At 37.7% G+C, this 18,182-nt stretch overlaps 1 protein-coding gene across 10 annotated transcripts in view; it reads left to right on the top strand.

Annotated features, from left to right (window-relative positions):
* The first annotated feature begins 761 nt into the window (after window positions 1–761).
* The window catches only part of PLAGL1 (PLAG1 like zinc finger 1), a 52,270-nt gene continuing 34,849 nt past the window's right edge, over window positions 762–18,182 (top strand). For 5 of the 10 annotated variants that reach the window (XM_053913826.2, XM_053913827.2, XM_053913828.2 and 2 more), the window contains exons 1-3: window positions 762–995; window positions 5,316–5,390; window positions 16,282–16,323. The gene's annotated coding sequence lies outside the window, so the exon portion shown is untranslated. The remainder of the gene's footprint in view (window positions 996–5,315; window positions 5,391–16,281; window positions 16,324–18,182) is intronic. The other 5 variants (XM_053913834.2, XM_053913835.2, XM_053913832.2 and 2 more) reach the window with 3 other exon arrangements.

The raw sequence follows: 18,182 nt of genomic DNA, 5'->3' as shown, positions 1-18,182 counted from the left end.
TTTCTTTAATGTTCATAGGCCTCCTAGGAATGTATATGTGGTAAAGAAGAAAGTAACCGCTGGAGATTTGCTTCAGTTTCTTTTTTCTTACATTCAAAAACACGGAAAAAAATTTACATTACTTAAAGCATGTAAGTATGATACGATGCTTATAACATTATTTCCATGTAATCTTCTTGTGCCTTAGTATCTTCCTCTGTAAGGCGGGAACAACAGTATTCCTCCCAGGGTCGACGAGAGCAATAATTATTTACCTGCGAAGAGTTTAGAACAGTGCGGGGCCCCCAGCGAGGGGTCCCATCTAAGCTGCCAGGGTTCCCACACTGCGCGAGTCGGCAGTAAGTTCCGTCCGGCCCGCTGCAGTGTTCCCCTAACATCTGCCGAGTTTCCCGTTCACGATTTGGCTCGGGGCGGTTCGTCCTGGTGGCGACTTAAGCGAACAGTCTCGCAGAGCGTGCGGGGCTGGGGGCTGCTGCGGCTCTACCTGCCCCACACCCGCACCTGGGCGCCCTTGGCTTTGCCCGCACAGATGACTCCATCGCCCAGGCGTCCGGGCGCCCGGCCCGCTCCCCCGCCCAGGCCGCCGAGCCCCCCGGCTCCCCGGCGGGGCCTCCTCCTGCCACGTGACGCCCCCGCCGGGGGCCCCAGCGCCCTCCTCGCGGACGCGCCGTTCCGGCTCCCGGGCCCCGCCCGTGCGCGGCCTCCTCGGCGCAGCCCTCCCCGCGGCCGCCGAGGGCGGTAAAGCCCACGGCATCTGCCATTTGTCACTCAGCCCGTTGGTACCCGCCCCGAGCCTTGATTTAGGCTCGTCTGGGGCGGATTCTCGCTCACTCTCTTGCTGGACGGACAGACGAACGGACGGGACAGCGCTCCCCCTAGTCCTGCAGACAGCGGGCCTTGGTGCGCGGGGCGCTTCCCCGATCGCAGTCGTGGCCGCAGAGGCAGCACGCCCGAGCTGCCGCGCCTGAGCTCCTGGGGGCTCCGGACCCCGAAGGGTAGGTGGTCGGACGCCCGCGGCCGGGCTCCGTGGCCGCGGCCCGCGGCGGCGGGGGCGGCGTGGCGGCGGCAGTGCCGCGGAGCGCGGCAGCTCCGCTGCGTGCCGCGCCGCCGGGAGGGTGTGCCGGTGCCGCCGCGCCGCGCGGGTCCGGGCTGCCCCGACCGGGGGGGACCTCCGCCGGTGTCAGCGGGCGAGCCCGGTGGACCCGAACAAAAACCGCTTTCGCCTGGTCGTGTGCAGGCTTCCTTTGGAAGCATTCGCGTATCTTGGGCATGCAGTAAATAGACTCAGTTTTTGAAAACTGGTACTCTAAGCTTGCCAAAAGGCAAAAAAAAAAAAAAAAAAAAAAAAGTCTGTTAAAAGTAATAACGTGACTAAACTTGAAATGTTTGCATGTTTGTAAATGCATTGTGGAAAATGTGGTTGGTTTTATGCTTTAATGTATGGACCGTATCCGATAGACTCTTAAAACTGTTTTAAAACGTGGACTCCTAAAATTTTTCTGGACTCGGATAACTGATAATGCAACTTTGGTTATTTAGTTTCAGCATCGGACTTGGACGCTGGTGAGAATTTTTACTTCTTAATAAATATACTCCTGTAATTTAAACTTTTTTCTCTCCCAACAAATGTGTTACTTTTATGTTTTAGGAAACCAATAAAAATTAAAAATAGAAACACTCAGCTTAGGTCCTCCTTCTTCCAGGAATCCTTCCCTAACCCCTCCCTCCCCAGGCAGGATCCAAGGCGCCCCTCCTGTGCGCTTTCTGGGGCCTCACTAAGATCCTGGTCCCTAATGTGTGTCCCCCCCCCCCCGCCCCCCCTGTGTATTAACCCATCAGTGTCGCTCGGAGCCCGAGGATCCTCAGCACATGGTAAGTGATTAATACTGTTTAACGACCGAAGGAAACGATAAAACGGCTTTATGTTTCACACTTTTAGCTCTAAACTTATCAAGTGGTAAACTCAGATAAGAGTATTTGTTTGAAAGTGAAGGATCTAAAAAAGTTGACCACGTCGGATGTCCCTGTTCCAGGTCTTAGCAGTCCCACTTTTAAGTATTTATCCGCTAGAGCAATGTTTTTCAAAGTTTGAAGCCCATTTTCGTGGGTCGTGAAACCAGTAAAGTGGATAATGATTAGGATTTGTACAACACGCGTTAACCGAGAATAGAAAATATCGGAATGTATCTCACGTATAGGGGTATCTGTTTCATGAAACTTTTTTTCCTCTCGGTTTTATACACAACAGAGATGTGTGTCATGATGTGAAACGTCATTCCTTAGTATGAGTCACGGTCAAAAAAGTTTGAAAGCCACTGCCCTAGATAAATTTTTATACATATACACAAACAGACGTGTACCAGGTTTACTGCGGTGTTGTTTGTAGTGCCCCCAAAGCTGGACGCCACCACCCTCATGTCCGTCTGATAGGAGAAAGGTAAAGTATACTCTGGTCATAAAATGAAACCCACCCGGCACAGTGGTGAATGAAGTAGTGTGTTTTAACACAAACGTTTCTCAATGCTGAGCAAAAAAAAAAAGTTGCTGAAGAATACTGTATGATATCATCTATGTGAAATTTAGAACCTGGTGAAATAAAGTTGTTGTTAAGGATGCATGCATAGGCATTAAAAGTAGTAAAGAAATTAATACCATAAAAGTCAAGTTAGTGGTCATCTCCCGGGGGAGAGAGGGAGGCTGTGGGTGTGAAGGGACACACGGAGGGCTTTTAGGATGCTGGAAATGCTTTATCCCGGGACCTGGGCAGTGGTTACGTGGGTGTTTTGCTTTATAACTCTTTGTTAAGTGATACATATGTCTATATATTAAAATTCACTGCAAATATATTAAAATATGGGCATCTCAAAATGAAGAAATCTGAAGCCAGGGCTCTAGTCTATTATTCATATTTTCCAGCTGCTCTTAAAAAAAAAAAGTAAGTTGTGATCAGGGAGTGGTACCTGGGGAATTTAAGTAATATTAGTAATATTTTGTCTCATAAATTTTATGGTACATGCATCAGTGTTCGTTAAATTTTTTAATGGTTTTATGTCCTAAATAATTTATAATATTTTTAAAAATATTTAGAATAAAATTAAAATCATCCACAGATACTTGTGTGAACATTTTGGTGTGTTTGTTTTCTAAAATGCAGTATTTATGTGTTTTTCACAAAACTGAAATTACATTTTAATAGTAATTTAAAATAAAATTGTTTTATGAAAAATTAAATACTGAAAAGCACATAAAAACATAACAGACCTTCATCAGGGATTTTAAAATGCTAACATGCTGTCATATTTACTTCAAGAATTTCAGTTCCTCAGTCCCTCTGGGCCACATTTCAAGTGCTCAGTAGTCAAGTGTGACTAGTAGCGATTTTATTTTATTACTTTATATTATACTACACTGTGTAACAGAACATTTGCATCATTGCAGAAATTTCTGTTGGAAAACACTGTTCAAGATACAAACCCTTTGTTGGTTATATAAACTGCATATAGTGTTTTCCTTGTGCTTTTGTGTCTTAAGATAATTCTTTACTCTTAAGGTAATAATAGTTTGAAAATTTTTTCTAAAAGTTTTGAAACTTGTATATTCTACATGTTTAAATCTGTAACTTACCCCACACGTTTATGTCTACATGTATATATCAATGTATAGTTTTTATTAACGTTGTGAGATTAGATTAATCTGTTTTCTTTTTCCCGTGTGGAGCAGTCCCAGTCCCAGTGGTCTGCAGTGCCACCTCTGTCACACACATATTCCCTGATATACTTGGTCTCATTTCTGCTCTTGACACTGGTCATTAATTTGTCTCTGTAAATTCTACAGATTTTTATTTACTATTAGTTTTATATTGAGTATATTTTGCAGTTCTAAAAATTAGAACTTTTTTCATTATATTTTTATGAGATTTTTTAGAAGTATTTCCTACTTCCAAACGTGGAAGGTTTTGCAGGTTAGCCTTTTGTGACTGATTTCTAACTTGCGCTGTAGTCAGCAATTGAGGGCTCTATGCTACCGATTATTTGAAATTTGAGAATTGTTTTATGGTCTCATGGTTACTTTTTCAATTGCTCCTTGAATTATTGAGAAGAATATGGACTCACTTTTGGGGCAGACATTTTAAAGTATACACACACACACATATGTATACATACATATTCCTGTGTGTACACACACATACACACACACATATTTGTGTCTTAGATCAAGCATAAGAATTGTGCTGCTCAAGTCTTTTTAACCTTAGTGTGAGTTTTTAACCTTAGTAGTAGTTTGGTTTGTTCTCTCAATTACTGAGGTAAGTGTAATAAAAACAGCACAATACAATAATGCATTTTCTGAATCTCTACTTGTGGCTCTGTCTACTTTGCCTTATAAATGTTGAGAGTACGTGCAAGTTTGGAATTGCTCTGTCTTCTCTGTGAATTGGACCTTTTATTATTCTATAGTGACTATGCCACCTCTGCCAAATGTCTTTTTACTGTCTCTTTTGTTTTAAAATACTATAGCCACACCTTTCTCTTAGTTAGCATTAGCTTAGAGTATCTCTTTCAAATAGGTAAAACCTGATTGTTTTTCTAATCCACACTGGCAATTTTTGTCTTTTATCTGGAACTCTCCTCCCAATTCAGTTACATATATGTGTAGAATTAAAGTTAGCATTGTATTTCATGATTGTTCTTATCCTATTTTTTCCCTCCCTTTGCCACCTTTTGGATTTTTTCTAATTCCATTTTCCTCTCTCTCAGCTAATATGAAAATTGTATGTTTGATTTTGTTCTTTTAGTAGTTTCCCATAAAATTTTTAGCAAATAAACTTAACTTATGGTAAAGTTTATTAATTCTCTTCCTCTAAATAATTAAAAAAACCAAGGTTGCCTGACTCCAGTTGATTTCCTGGCTCCCGTGTTATTGTCATCCAGAGTTTTAGTTCTGTCTTAATTTTTTTCTCCTATAAATTTGGCACTTTTTCTTTTTAATGGATTCTTTGCTTGTCATTCCTTCTTTCATCTCCGATCTTTTTTTCCTCCTCAAGTATATATTTTAGAAGCTTATTTATTAAGGGGCTGTTGATGGCAAATTTTATATGAAACTGCCTTTATTTTGCTTTCATTCTTGAATAATGTTTTTGTTTGGTATACAATTCCAGGTTAACAGTTTCTTTCTCAGCTCTTTGGACCATCTAATTGACTTCGACTTCAATGTTACAGTTCAAATAACTGCTATTTGTTGGTAATCTGTTCTGGGTTTTTTGTGGGGTCTTTTAATGCCGGATTTTAAGATCTCTTTATGCTTGTGTTCTACAGCTTTGCGACGGACAGAGTGGGTCTAGGTGTGGACACTTGTCTTATCCTGGATTGACTGCGTTTCCCGTATCTCAGGTTAGTCTTTCATCAGTCCTCGGAAGTTTTTTCCTTCATCTCTTTCAGTGTTTTTTTCCTCTATTCTTTTCATTCCTTCAAGAACTCTGGTTTGACTTCTGTTAGGCTTCCTCATTCTGTCACCCATGTCTTCTTTTTTAATCTCGCTTTCATACATTTTTGTTGATGTTCAACCTAGATAATTTTAGACCTGCATTCTGATCTTTGTCTCATTTTTATTTTCTTATCCAAATCGAGCCATAATCTACATCCAATAAAAACAAAAATAAAGTCTATGACTTGATGAAATTTATATGTGTATATGTGTGTGTGATCATCATCCAGATAAAGATGTAAAACATTTTCGTCCTGCGAAAGTTCCCCCTTATTCCTTCCAGTCAACAGAGCCACTCCTCTCCCCTACTCAAGGACTCTCGTGACTTCTACCACCATGGATTATTTTCAGGTGCTCTTGAACTTCCTGTAAATGAAATCATATAGTTTATTCTCTTTGTGTGTTGTTTTCTTTTGTTCATAGGATATTTATGAGATTCATCCATGTTACATGTATAAGTAGGTTGGGGGGGGGGTTATTTTTGCTTTATAGCAAGGGGTGGAAAACTATGGCCTGTGGGCCAACTCTAGCCCAGAACATATTTTATTAAAATATTTTATTAAAATATTTTATTTATTATTGGACATAGCCATGTTCATTCATCAGAGTTGAGTAGTTATAACAGAGACCATATGAGCCGTGAAGCTTAAACTACTTTTTATTGGATCCTTTACAGAAAAAGTTTGGTTTGTATGGATATACTGCAGTTTATTTATCCTTCTCTTACTGGTGAACATATGAATTGTTTTCAGTTTGGGGGCATTATAAATAAAATTCCTGCAGATGTTCATATCACTGCCATTGGTGGGTATATACTCATATTTCCTGAATATATACCAAGGAGCAAAGTGGTCTTCAGGTAAGTTGGTTGCATTCCCATGAATATTAATAATGTTAAACACCTTTTTATATTTTTATTTGCCATTTAGATTTCTTTTGTGAAGTGCCTTTTTAAATCTTTTACCTACTTTTTTTATTAGGTTCTCTTTTTTTTAGCGATTTTTAGTTCCTTATATATTCTGAATATGAAACCATTATCCTGTTTGTAAATAATTCTTACCTGTGTGAAATTTGCCTATCAGTGGTGCCTTTGGGTGAGCAGATTTATTTTTATGAATAAATAAGCCAAATTTATCAGTATTTTGCCGAGGGGTGAGGTGTTAGTACTATTTTCCACAGTGCTCACAACATTTTCTCCCACCCTCATATTTGCCCTCCCTCAGGCTCCTAAAGGTATTTGCCTGTAGTTTCCTCTAGAACCTTTATTGCTTTAGTTTTCACAGTTGAGCCTTTATCTCCAGTTGATTTTTGTGAATGGAGTGTGGTGAGGATCAAGATTTATTTTCCATATGGATATTCAGCTGCACTACCCATTTACTGAAAAGACTTTTCTTTTCCATCGAGTTGCAGTGGGGTCTTTGTTAAAAATGAATGATTATATTTTGGATCCTCTTCTGGACTCTATTCTGTTCCACTTGAAGTATTTATCAATTCTTCCATCAGTACCACTAATAGTAAATTGTGGCAAAAAAAAAGTAGTGTAAACCCTCCAATTTTTTTGTTCTTTAGCTGTTTAAGTACTTTGCACTTCTATATAAATTTTAGAATGAGCTTGTTAGTATCTATTTAAAAAATATCTACTGGACTTTTGATTACAATTGCACTCACTCTACAGAACTAATTTTGGAGAATGGACATTTTAACAGAACTTTTCAGTTTATGAACATGATATATCTCCACGGAATCAGTTTTGCATTTTTTTCTAGTATTTTTTGTGTTTTTTAGTGTAGAGAACTTAACATATTATTGAATTTATTTCCAGGCATTTGATTTCTAATGCTACTGTAAATTATATCTTTTTCTTAATTTTATTTTATAACCACATTGCTAGTATGTAGAAATACAATTGATCTTTATATAATGAGCTTGAATTTTGTGACCTTGCTAAATTTACTTTACAGTTCTGGTAGCTTGTAGGTCGTTGGGAATTTTCTAAATGTACAATGACATCATCTGCAAAAAATAAAATTTAATTTGACTTTCTAATCTGTATTTCTTTTTTTCTTTTTCCTACTTTATTGCACTGGCGGGTAACACTGGAAGAATATTTAACAGAGGTTGTTAAAATAGACATTCTTGCTCTTTTCTGAACTTAAGGGAAGATAATTTAATATTTCACAATTAAGGATAATGTTCACTTAATTTTTTTTGTAGGTGCCTTTTACCAGATTGAGAAATTTTCTTCTATTGGCAGTCTGTGGAGATTTGTTTTCACTAGTGGATATTAACTTTAAGACAACCTTTTTATTATTCAATTATTTTAGATTTATGGAAGAGTTGCAAAGATAGTATAGTGTTCCTATATACCCTTCACTCAGCCTTTTTGAATGTTAACATCTTACATTACATGGTACATTTACCAAATGAAGAAATTAACATTGGTGCAATAAATACTATTAACTAAGTGACAGGCTTTATTTAGGTTTCTCCAGTTTTTCCACCTATGTTCTTTTTATGTTCCAGGATCTAATCCATATACCACACTGCATTTAGTAGTCGTGTCTCCCTGGCCTACTTCAATCCATGACAGTTTTTTAGCTTTTCCTTGTTTTTCACGACTTGCTTCTTTTGAAGAACACTGGTCATGTATTTTGTACAGTGTCCTTCAACTGGGTTTGTCTGATGTTTTCTTACTATTCTACTGAGGTTATGGACTTTGAGGGAAGAATACCACAGAGATGTTGTGCCCTTCTGCTGCATCCCATCTGGGGCAACATGATGTCCAAATCAACATGTTGATGATCACATAGCTTAGATGATGTCTGCCAGACTTCTCCATTGTAACATTGCTACTTTTTAGTTTCTGTCTGTTTTGTTAGAACCACATCCACACTCATGAGGAAGAGAGGGAAAAGTATCAAATAATTTGTGGATATATGTTAAAACTACCATGGTAATTAATATATATTTTGAGGAAGATATTTTGAGGGTTTGCAAATGTCTTGTTTTTCCTTTAAGTTTGTCACTAATTTTAGCATTCAGCTGCTCTTGCCTGCAGCAATTATTATTGTGGTATTCTAATAGCTATTTTCCATTTCCTTCATTCTCTCTACATTTATTGATTGGAATTCTGACTCTGGAGCCAGATTGCTTGGGTTCATTTCCTAATTCTGCCTCTTCCTACCCTACAGTGTAATCTTGGACAACTACTTCTCTACGTTTCAATTTTCTCATCTATATAATGTAGATAAAAATATCTACCAAGAAGGTTGTTGGGGTGATTAAATGAGCTCATACTCAGGAAGGGCTAATAATTGTGCTTTGTCTCTAGGGATGTACTTATTTTTTTTCTTTTGCATTTTTTAATGTGATAGGTTATTTTAATTATTTAGGCATATAAATTAATCACTAAATTATCTTGTACTCCTGGGTAAACCTAACATATATTTATATGATCTGGATTTAACTTACTATTTAATTTTTTTCATGTAATATTCATGAGTCATACAGTGGCTCTTTTGCCATAGCAAATGATGTAATGAATGATAGATTCCTAAAAAAAAATTTTTTTTAATTAAAAAAAAGATTACACAAGAGCTTAGCAACAGAGGTGGCAACATTCCCAACTTTCTAGAGCGATTTATATCTGAGCCTTTGGGTAGAGATCGAGATTGAGATAGTTCTTGCAAATGAGTATTTTTCAGTATTGAATTGAGCAAATTCAAAACTTGGCATATATTATGAAAAATTACCCCTCAACAGTTTTTAATATTTGGAATCTTTTAAAAGATTCATTTGTCAACAGTATGTATTGAGCACTTTTGATGTGCCAGGCAGTATGTTTTGCTGGTTTGGAATGCTTTACTTTTGAGCATATGGGCCATGTCAGGGTCATTTCAAAGGTTGAAGGTAGTCCTGCTTGAATCATTCAAGGAAACGCAATGCCTGTTCATTTTTTTAAAAGTGGGTAAAATTGAATTCCAATATTTTTTCTGTCTCTCTCACTCCTCTGAGCATCACAGATTAGGCCCTTGTCATCCTGTGCTATTTTTCCCGGTATTGAGGTTTTCCTTTCCTTTCTTGCATGGATAGTAACCACTGGGTTCAGTTCCCTGAAAAAAAAAAAAATCCTTCAGTGACATCCCAGGACTTGAGAATACAGGACCTTGATTTCTTAGCCTGACAATGGTCTTTTTCTGTCTAGTGCCAACTTGCTTTACTAGCCTCTTAGTCTTACTTCTTAGAATTAGTCCATTGACACAGTTGATCTCAACTGCTCTTCAGAATCTGGAGCCACTGTTCTGTGTTTGAGGCTCTGCTTTTGTTTATGCCGTCTCCTGTGCCTTAAGTGGATTTTCCAAAAATTTTGTAGGCTATGTTCAGAGGATACTCACTCAGCAATCCTACTAGCTAGGAACCCTGTAATTTGTAATCTGCAGCCCTTGTTAAACTCTTACCTTTCATTACCAATCTTTATATCTAAACGTCATTTCTAGTTGGTCAGGTTCTTAGAGATAGGGTTGCAGTACCTACCACGATACTTTGCATACAAAAAGCTATTGCTAAATAGCTACCATTCTTAAGTACCTACCATAATTGTACTACAGTTTTGCAAAGTAAGTATTATTGTCTCTTTTAAATTGTGAAGAAATTCAGTATCAAGGAGATTAAGAAACTTGCCCAACAAGCGGCAAAACTGGTTTGTCTGATTCAAAAGCTCTTGCTATTTCTTCTGTGCCATACTACCTTGGTACTAAAAATAAATAGTTAAATAGAATTATTTAGTACACATATTTATGGTAAAACACACTACTGAAATTTCGTTACTTACTTTGTCAATAGGCTCCTCAGAGTCTTGGTTTAGTGACCAAGACACTGGCTATAGACTGATATACTCCTACTTTCTTTGGATTTTTCTTCTAAATTTTTATTGATACCAATGGGTAAGGTTTGAAAAGTCTAACCTTGTCTTATTTTAGGTAGTGAAATAGTTAGAAACTTAGGCACAGTTTGGTCTCTGTTTTATTTTTAAGTAGAAAAATTTGCATTTGCCTGATGTTTCATTAAGGCAACTGATAAGGTAAAAATAGTTTATCTTTTATGAAGTACTTTTCCTCCCACTATTGAGTACATGGTGGGGGGGAATCATATAAAGTGAGCCAATCCTAAGTATACAGTCTGATGAGTTTTTACATATATGTGGACCTGTGTAACCACTGGATTAAGATAGACTATATTACATCCATCCAGAATGAGAAAACTCACTCATGCACCTCCCGGCCGGTACCTCCCAAGAGAGAACACTCTTCTGATTTCCACCACTGCAGATTCGTTTTGTCTGTTCGTGGGCTTTAATGGTAACCAAAGAGTATCTATTCCTTTGTGTCTGACTTTTTTCATTCAGCATACTTTTTTGAAATTGATCCATGTCAATGCATATTTAAATACTTCACTGTTTCTCATACATATATTTTCTGAATAGCATTGCATTGTATCAATATACCATAATTTTGTTTATCCATTTTTGATATATGGGTTGTGTTCTAATTTTGGCTCTTACAAATAAAAAGCTACTATAAGTAGTCATACACAGATCTTTTGGTGGACATTCACAGTATTTTGTTTGAGCCATATGTGTAGTTTTCATAAATTCTGCCAAAAGGTTTACCAACGGTGAATGAATAAATATATACTCCTGTTACCAGGGAGAGAAATAGTTGCAGTTCCAGTTTCACCAGCCCTTGATATTGTTCTTCTTTCCCATTTTTAAGCCCTCTGGTGGATGTGATATCTCATGGTTTTCATTTGCATTTTCTTTGTTATTAATAACGTTGAGCACCTTTTTATATGTAGCTTAGGTAATTTAGATTTTTTTTTTTTGTGCAGTACTTGTTCAAATTTTTTGCACGTTTTTATTGAGTGGTTTGTCATCTTGTTGATTTGTAGGAAATTTTTTCAGAGGAAATGTTTAGTGTTACTAGAACTTGAGACCAAAGATCTCTGTTTGATAATTAAGGTTTAGGCCCACCCAGTGTTAAATGTCCTTCCTTCTTTGATCCGTGGGAAAGATACTCTTGAAATATCCGGGAAGGGTAGATATAGTAGTCTACTTGTGCTGCCATAAAAAAATCCACAGAACGGGAGGCTTAAACAGCAGATTTTTATTTAGTCATGGTTCAGGAATCTAGAAGTCCGAGATCAAAGGGCCAGCAGTTGTGTTTTCGTGAGGCTTCCCCGGCTTGGAGATGGCTGGGTTTTGCCATGTCGCCACATGGCCTCTCTGTGTATGTGTGGAGAGAGTGGTCTCTGATATTTCTTCCTCTTCTTAAAAGGATACAGTCCCCACCCTTATGATCATATTTAACCTTAGTTACCTCTTTAAAGGCCCTTTCACCAAATATAATCATACTGGGGGTTAAGGCTTCAACGCACAAATTTTGGAGGGAATAACATTCCCTATAACATTCTGCCCTCTGCCCACCCCCCTAATTTCATGTTCTTCTTGCATACAAAATACATTCTTTCCATCCCAACAGCCCTAGGAGTCATAACCCATTCCAGCATCAATTCTGAATGCTAGAGTCCAAAGTCCTGACTAAATACCATCTAAATCAGATGTGGGTGAGACTTGAGATATGATCAATCTTGAGGCAGAATTCCTCTCCAGTGGTGAACCTCTGAGCCACAGAAGTAGGTGGTTTCAAAATACAACAGTGGGACAGACATCGGCTATACATTTCCATTCCAAAAGGGAGAAGTTGGGAAAGAAGAAAAAAGGCTGATGGACTTGTCTAAGTCCAAAATCTAGCAAGACAATTCCATTAGATTTTAAGAATCAAGAATAATCTTTTTAGGCTCACAAAAATCACGTATATACCCCCCCTCCCCACCCCACCTCTGAAACTAAGGGGGAAATAGCCTTAACCCTTGAGTTTATAGTGGGGGTGGGATACCCATGATCTCTGAAATTCCTTGGGGGGTGGTTCTTCCCTTTTCGTAAAGAATAAAACATGTTTGCAGCCAAATAGCTTATCTTCTAGTCTAGTCCTATTCAATCTCAGAAGTGCAAAACTTTATTTTTTTCCATCTAGGTTCCCTTTGGTCCAAATTGGCAGGGTTTCTGTTGGTACAATCCCAGCTCTATTCCTGGCTTTTGCTGATCTGGCTGATTAATTCCCAGGGTAATCTCACAGTGGAGTGATTATCCAGCCACACCCTTGGTGCTCTCTCCTGGGCAAGCTTTCTCATTTTTTACAGTACCGGTAGATTGAGGATTTTTCCAAACCTTCAAGTTTTCATTCCTTTCTGCTTAGGGATTTCTTCAATTTATCTGTTTCTTCTCACATTTTACTGTAAGTAGTAAGGAGAAGCCAGGCCATGTCTTCAACACTTTGATTAGAAATCTCTTCAACTAAATATTTAATTTCATCACTTGCAAGTTCTTTCCACTAAACACTAGAATACAATTCAGCCAAATTCTTTGCCTGTTTATAACAAGGATAACCTTTCCTCCAGTTTCCAATACTAGGATGTTCTTCATTTCCACCTGAGTTCTCACCAGAATCACCTTTAACGTTCATATTTCTACCAACAGTCTCTTCAAGGCAATGTAGACTTTTTCTAGCAAGCACCTCAGAACCCTTTCAGCCTCTACCCATTAATTACCCATTTCCAAAGCCACTTCCACATTCGCAGGCATAGTTAGAGAAGCACCCCACTTCACATACCAACTCTGAATTAGTATGCTTAGGCTGTCATGAACAGGATACCACAGATTGGGTGGCTTAAACAACAGAAATTTATTTTCTCACAATTCTGGAGGTTAGAAGTCCGAGATCAGGGTGCCAGCAAATTCAGTTTCTGATGAGACTTCTCTTCCTGGCTTGCAGATGTCTGTTTTCCTGTTGTGTTTTCACCTGGCCTTTTCCTTTGTGCATGCCCAGAGGGACTGGCCCTCTGGTGTCTCTCTATGTGCTTATAAAGATACCAGTCCTATTGGAGTAGGGCTCCACCCTTAACCTCATTTAGCCTTCATTACTTCCCTAAAGGACCTGTCTTCAAGTAGTCACATTGAAGGTTAGGGTCTCAGCCTAAGAATTTGGAGAGGCCCAGTTCAGTCCATAACAATGGGTCTTGTAGAAATGCCGGGAGCAGTAAAGTATTGGGATTGAATATAAGCTACTTTAGCGTTCATGCTACTCTCATTCTCTGCCATGTTTTTTAAAGAATAATATTAGCATTTATAATGCAACTCATTTAGTTTAGCTCCTGCTGGAGACTTTGAGAGCTTGTATGAAGTAGAGCTATTATGTTAATTCTGTCTGCACTTCTGTGAAGCATGAAGTCAGTGTCATATGTTTTAAGGGTAAAACCTTGTCGCATTCAAAGAGATGCTTAAAACTGCAATCTAGAAAATTGCTTTTAAAGAGTTGGGAGAGATGTTCATATTCTCAGAGGACGTGATTTAGAAAATTATTCACTGGGAAGTTTTAGAATCTACATTATAGGAAAATTGTTGATTTCTTTCATACCTTTCTGGGAATATTAATATAATACAGATCCAGGCAGTCTTTGGAAATTGTAAATTATAAATTTTTCCAGTACACCTTAGGGTTTTGGGTTTTAATTTTTGTTTTTTTGTGCGTGCGTGTGTATGATTTACCTGTTTGTATTCTAGTTTTTCCACACAATGTTGGAGGACTAGATGGTGGAAAATATCCTAATTTTAAAGCATAAACACGTTACTCAGATTTCTAAAAATTAGAGTAGCTAGTATCTGTATGTGTCTAAAACAGGAAAGAACATTTAATTTTTTTTTCTATTAGGCTGACAACTCAAAATATTTTGTAATTACCTAAAGTCACTAAAGTTCAAACAAGGAATATAAACAGGTAGAAGCTCTCAGGTATTTAGAAGCTAGCATCTCTATTTCTGTAATTGTTGTAATAGGTGGAGGTAGTGGTGTAGTCTTTCCCATCTCTTGCCAGGCTATTTTGTCTAGAATTACCTATACATGTTTTAAAAATGGGAAATGTCACTGGCCAAGTAGGATCCAAGACTACAAAAAACCTTTGCAGGGGTCTTAGGAACAGCTAATGTAGAGCTAATTGCAGCAAAGATGACAGCATCTGACCTCCCTATTTAGAGCACAGACTGATGTGTAACAAACAGTTCCTCCTGAAAGGGCCCTTACTGGTCCCCATTCGTAAGGGGCTGTTTTACCTTCCTTGGCCACCTAGGAGTGGAGAGTAGAAAATTTGCTTTACTTGGGAACAAGGCAAGTCTTTCTGCCCACTTCCTCCGTATACAAGGTTAGGAGCCAAGGGGTCATTTTCAGACTTCAGCTGATAAGCTGGTTCTCTTTGGCAGCACAATTCTGTTCAGAATCTAGAAGGTTTCTTATCTATTTGTTTCCATTCAGTTCTGTGCACTAGTAAACACACCCCTAGTTTCTCTTTTGTTTTGAAACCTGGCTCTCAGATCTGCTACACTGATTTGCTTTCTCACCCCTATAAGTCTCTTTCTGAACCTAAAGAAAGTTATTTTGGGACTCTCTGTCTTCTGTTGAAAGCTTATACTTACTTTATCTTTTTTCCCCAGTCATTTTATCCAAATAAAATAGTATAATGGGTATATTATATATCCTTGCCCTTGAGGAAATTTAATTTTTTGGGAAAAAAAAAGTTCTTTCTGGGCTTAAGATCAGTTTCCTCACTGCTTCCTGACCACTAAACCAAGGTCATGTATTTTAGGTTTTTTGAGAGAAGAATCTTTCTTCTGGTACCAATTCTGTGTAGTTACTATGTAGTTACTACACAGAATTTCTATCCAAGAAATTGGATAGGTGAGGAAATGGGGAATATCTAAATTTTCAATTCTTTTCAGAAGTTAGTGGGAGTTATATAGTGGGAGAAGCTGAGGGTCATGGGATGTCAAAGAAGGTTTCGTTAGTTAAAGGTTGGGAAGTACCAGGAGCATGGTTGTAAGCTGGGGAGAAATATCTCTAGTAGAAAGGGAGAGGAGGATAACAAAGAGGAAACTTTGAATGGAGAAGTAGGGTTGACCTTTAAGAAGGGAAGTAAGTTTAGCATTGGAAAAATGAAAGATGCTCTGTCCAATATATCCATTAGCTTCTTTTTTCCCCAAAGAAGCATGAAATGGAGATGTTATCAGAGAGATACATGTGTAAGTGTTAGGAGTAAGGAGGCCAGTTGGCAGATAGAAGAGAAATTGGGAAATGGTAAGAATGGGGAAGTGTTCTGGAGTTGTGAGGCAGATTCTAGAACCCAATTGAGCCTGGGTGACAGAGTTAGAGTGAAGTCACTCTCCTTGGCTGTGAAACCCCATCACTGAACCCTCTCCCCCATTTCCACTGAAGTAGCCTTCCAGTGAAGTACCCCATTTCCATTCTATTGTTTCTGTGCATTGTTAATGTCCCCTGTGACACTCTGGTCACACGAGCTGACTTTCTGTTCAAATCCTGACTGTGGTGGTAGATATTTGAGCCTGAAGGTGACAAATTCTATAGAATACACACGCACGCACAGCTATGATGAGACTGAGGTAATCTCAGAAGAGCAGCAGTTTGTATTAATATAAACGTACTGATGGTGATACTGTACTTTAGTTTCGTGAACTGTTACCATTGGAGGAAACGAGTAACGGGTACTCCAGATCTCTCTTCAAACACCATGTGAATCAGCAATTATCTTAATGAAATTCAATTTAAAAATGGGCGTGAAACTATTATATAAAACTAATAAATAATTTTTATTTTTAAATCTATTTTATTTTTAGAGTGTTCCTGTCGGATTGATAACATAGTCATCATTGGCTTTTGTAAGTTTATATTTTAATTTTTTATCCTTCGCCCTGACATTTGCAGTGCCTGGAGCAAAAATTGGAGCAAAACTTTGTTATCATGTGGTTCTTACAGTATTTTAAGGTCTCTTTTACTCTTTATGATGCCATTAGGTGAAAAATAGTTATTTTGAGGAAATTTGAATTACACTTCTTGGGCTAGGGCCATTGTTTCTTAGGGGTGACTTCCTCTCAGGGTGATGACTAGCAGAAGCCAGGTGCTGTCTGTGGAGCTGAAATTGTGTATATCTGTCCATCCTGTTGGACGTCAGTCTTCGCTCAGACGTCTGTCTGAAGGATGGTAGGTACACAGCACCCTGGGAGAAAGCCTAGTCTTCAGAGTGAGCACTTTGACTGGGAAGGTAAAATGAATTGTTTTCTTTACCTGTGAACATCTGGCAATTAGATGAAGTTTGGGGAGGATTCCAGATTGGGAAAATTTAGCGTTATCCCTCTTCTGTCATTTGAAGTAGCTATATTTCTGTTCCATTATTTCTTCTTTGTATTATATTGGGCGGGGGGAGAACTCCTGTTTTAGTAATAATTTTTTCTTTTTAATTCAGTGAAGTCCAAACTTTTGAAATAGAGAGGATTGAATAAACATTTTTAACCTAAGAAAATGAATTATTCCATGTATTACTGAAAACATTTATGGTATTAAGAGGGTTTTATTTGGCTATCTCTTAGCATGGAGACTGCATTGCCAGTGGAAAAATAAGGTTATAAACCATAATATGCAGCTAATAGTTTTGATTTATGTCATACTGTCAAAGAAAATACTGTCAAACTAATCATCTATAGCTAATAAAAAATATCTTTTAAAAAAGATAATGAAATAAGGACTTTTTCAAACATACAGACTCTGAAAGAATACATTACTATTAGACTTACACTACAGGAAGTATTAAAGGGAGCCCCTAGGAAGAAGGAAAATAATATCAGATGGAAATAAAGAGCATCAAAAATGGTAGCCACCTAAGTAAATAGATAAGATTTTTTAAATTTTAATCTTTTAAAAAAGATAATTGATTAAATAAAAGTAGTAACCATAGAGTTGTGTTAATAACATGAAATGTATCGTAAAATTGCACAAGGGTCAAGAGGTGAAAAATTGAAATATAAAATAAAGTTTTTATACTATAAGTGAAAAGGAGTAATATTTCTTGAAGGTACATTGTAATATGTTAAGGATATGGTTATAAACACTAAATTGGCTACTAAAACACCAAAACAGAGCTTTAAGCCAAGAGATGAGATTAAATCAGAAAAAATAATCAGTCCAAAAGAAGGCAGGGAAAAAAGGAAAAAGGGAACAGAAAACCAATGGGACAAATACAAAACTAATAACAAGATGCTACATTTTAGCCTAACAATATCAATAACCACAGTAAGAATAAATGGTCTAAATACTCTAGTTAAAAGACAAAGAATGTCAAGAGTAGATTTTTAAAAAAACAAGAATTAACTGTACACTGCCTGCAAAAAGATGCACTTCATATATATAAAGACACAAATAGGTTATAGGCTAAAGGATGGAAAATAACATGTATTTTAGGACTTTTTAATGTTTGAAAAGTAGCTATATTAATATCACAAGGTAGAAAGTAGAAATTAGAGCAAAGAATATTGCCAGGAATAAAGAAGATTTTTTTAATAATGATAAGATGGTAAAATCATCAGGATGGCATAAGTGTTTATGCATCTAATGACAGAGGTTCAGTATGCACCAGGAGAAGTAGACAAAGCCACAGTTACAGTCAGATCTCAACACCCTTCTCTCAGGATATGAAAGATCAAGTAGGCAGAAAGTCAGTAAGGATATAGAAGATTTACTAGCT

This window comes from Desmodus rotundus, chromosome 11, assembly GCF_022682495.2.
Source record: "Desmodus rotundus isolate HL8 chromosome 11, HLdesRot8A.1, whole genome shotgun sequence".
Taxonomy (NCBI): Eukaryota; Metazoa; Chordata; class Mammalia; order Chiroptera; family Phyllostomidae; genus Desmodus; species Desmodus rotundus.
This window is presented reverse-complemented; position numbering and strand designations above follow the sequence as displayed.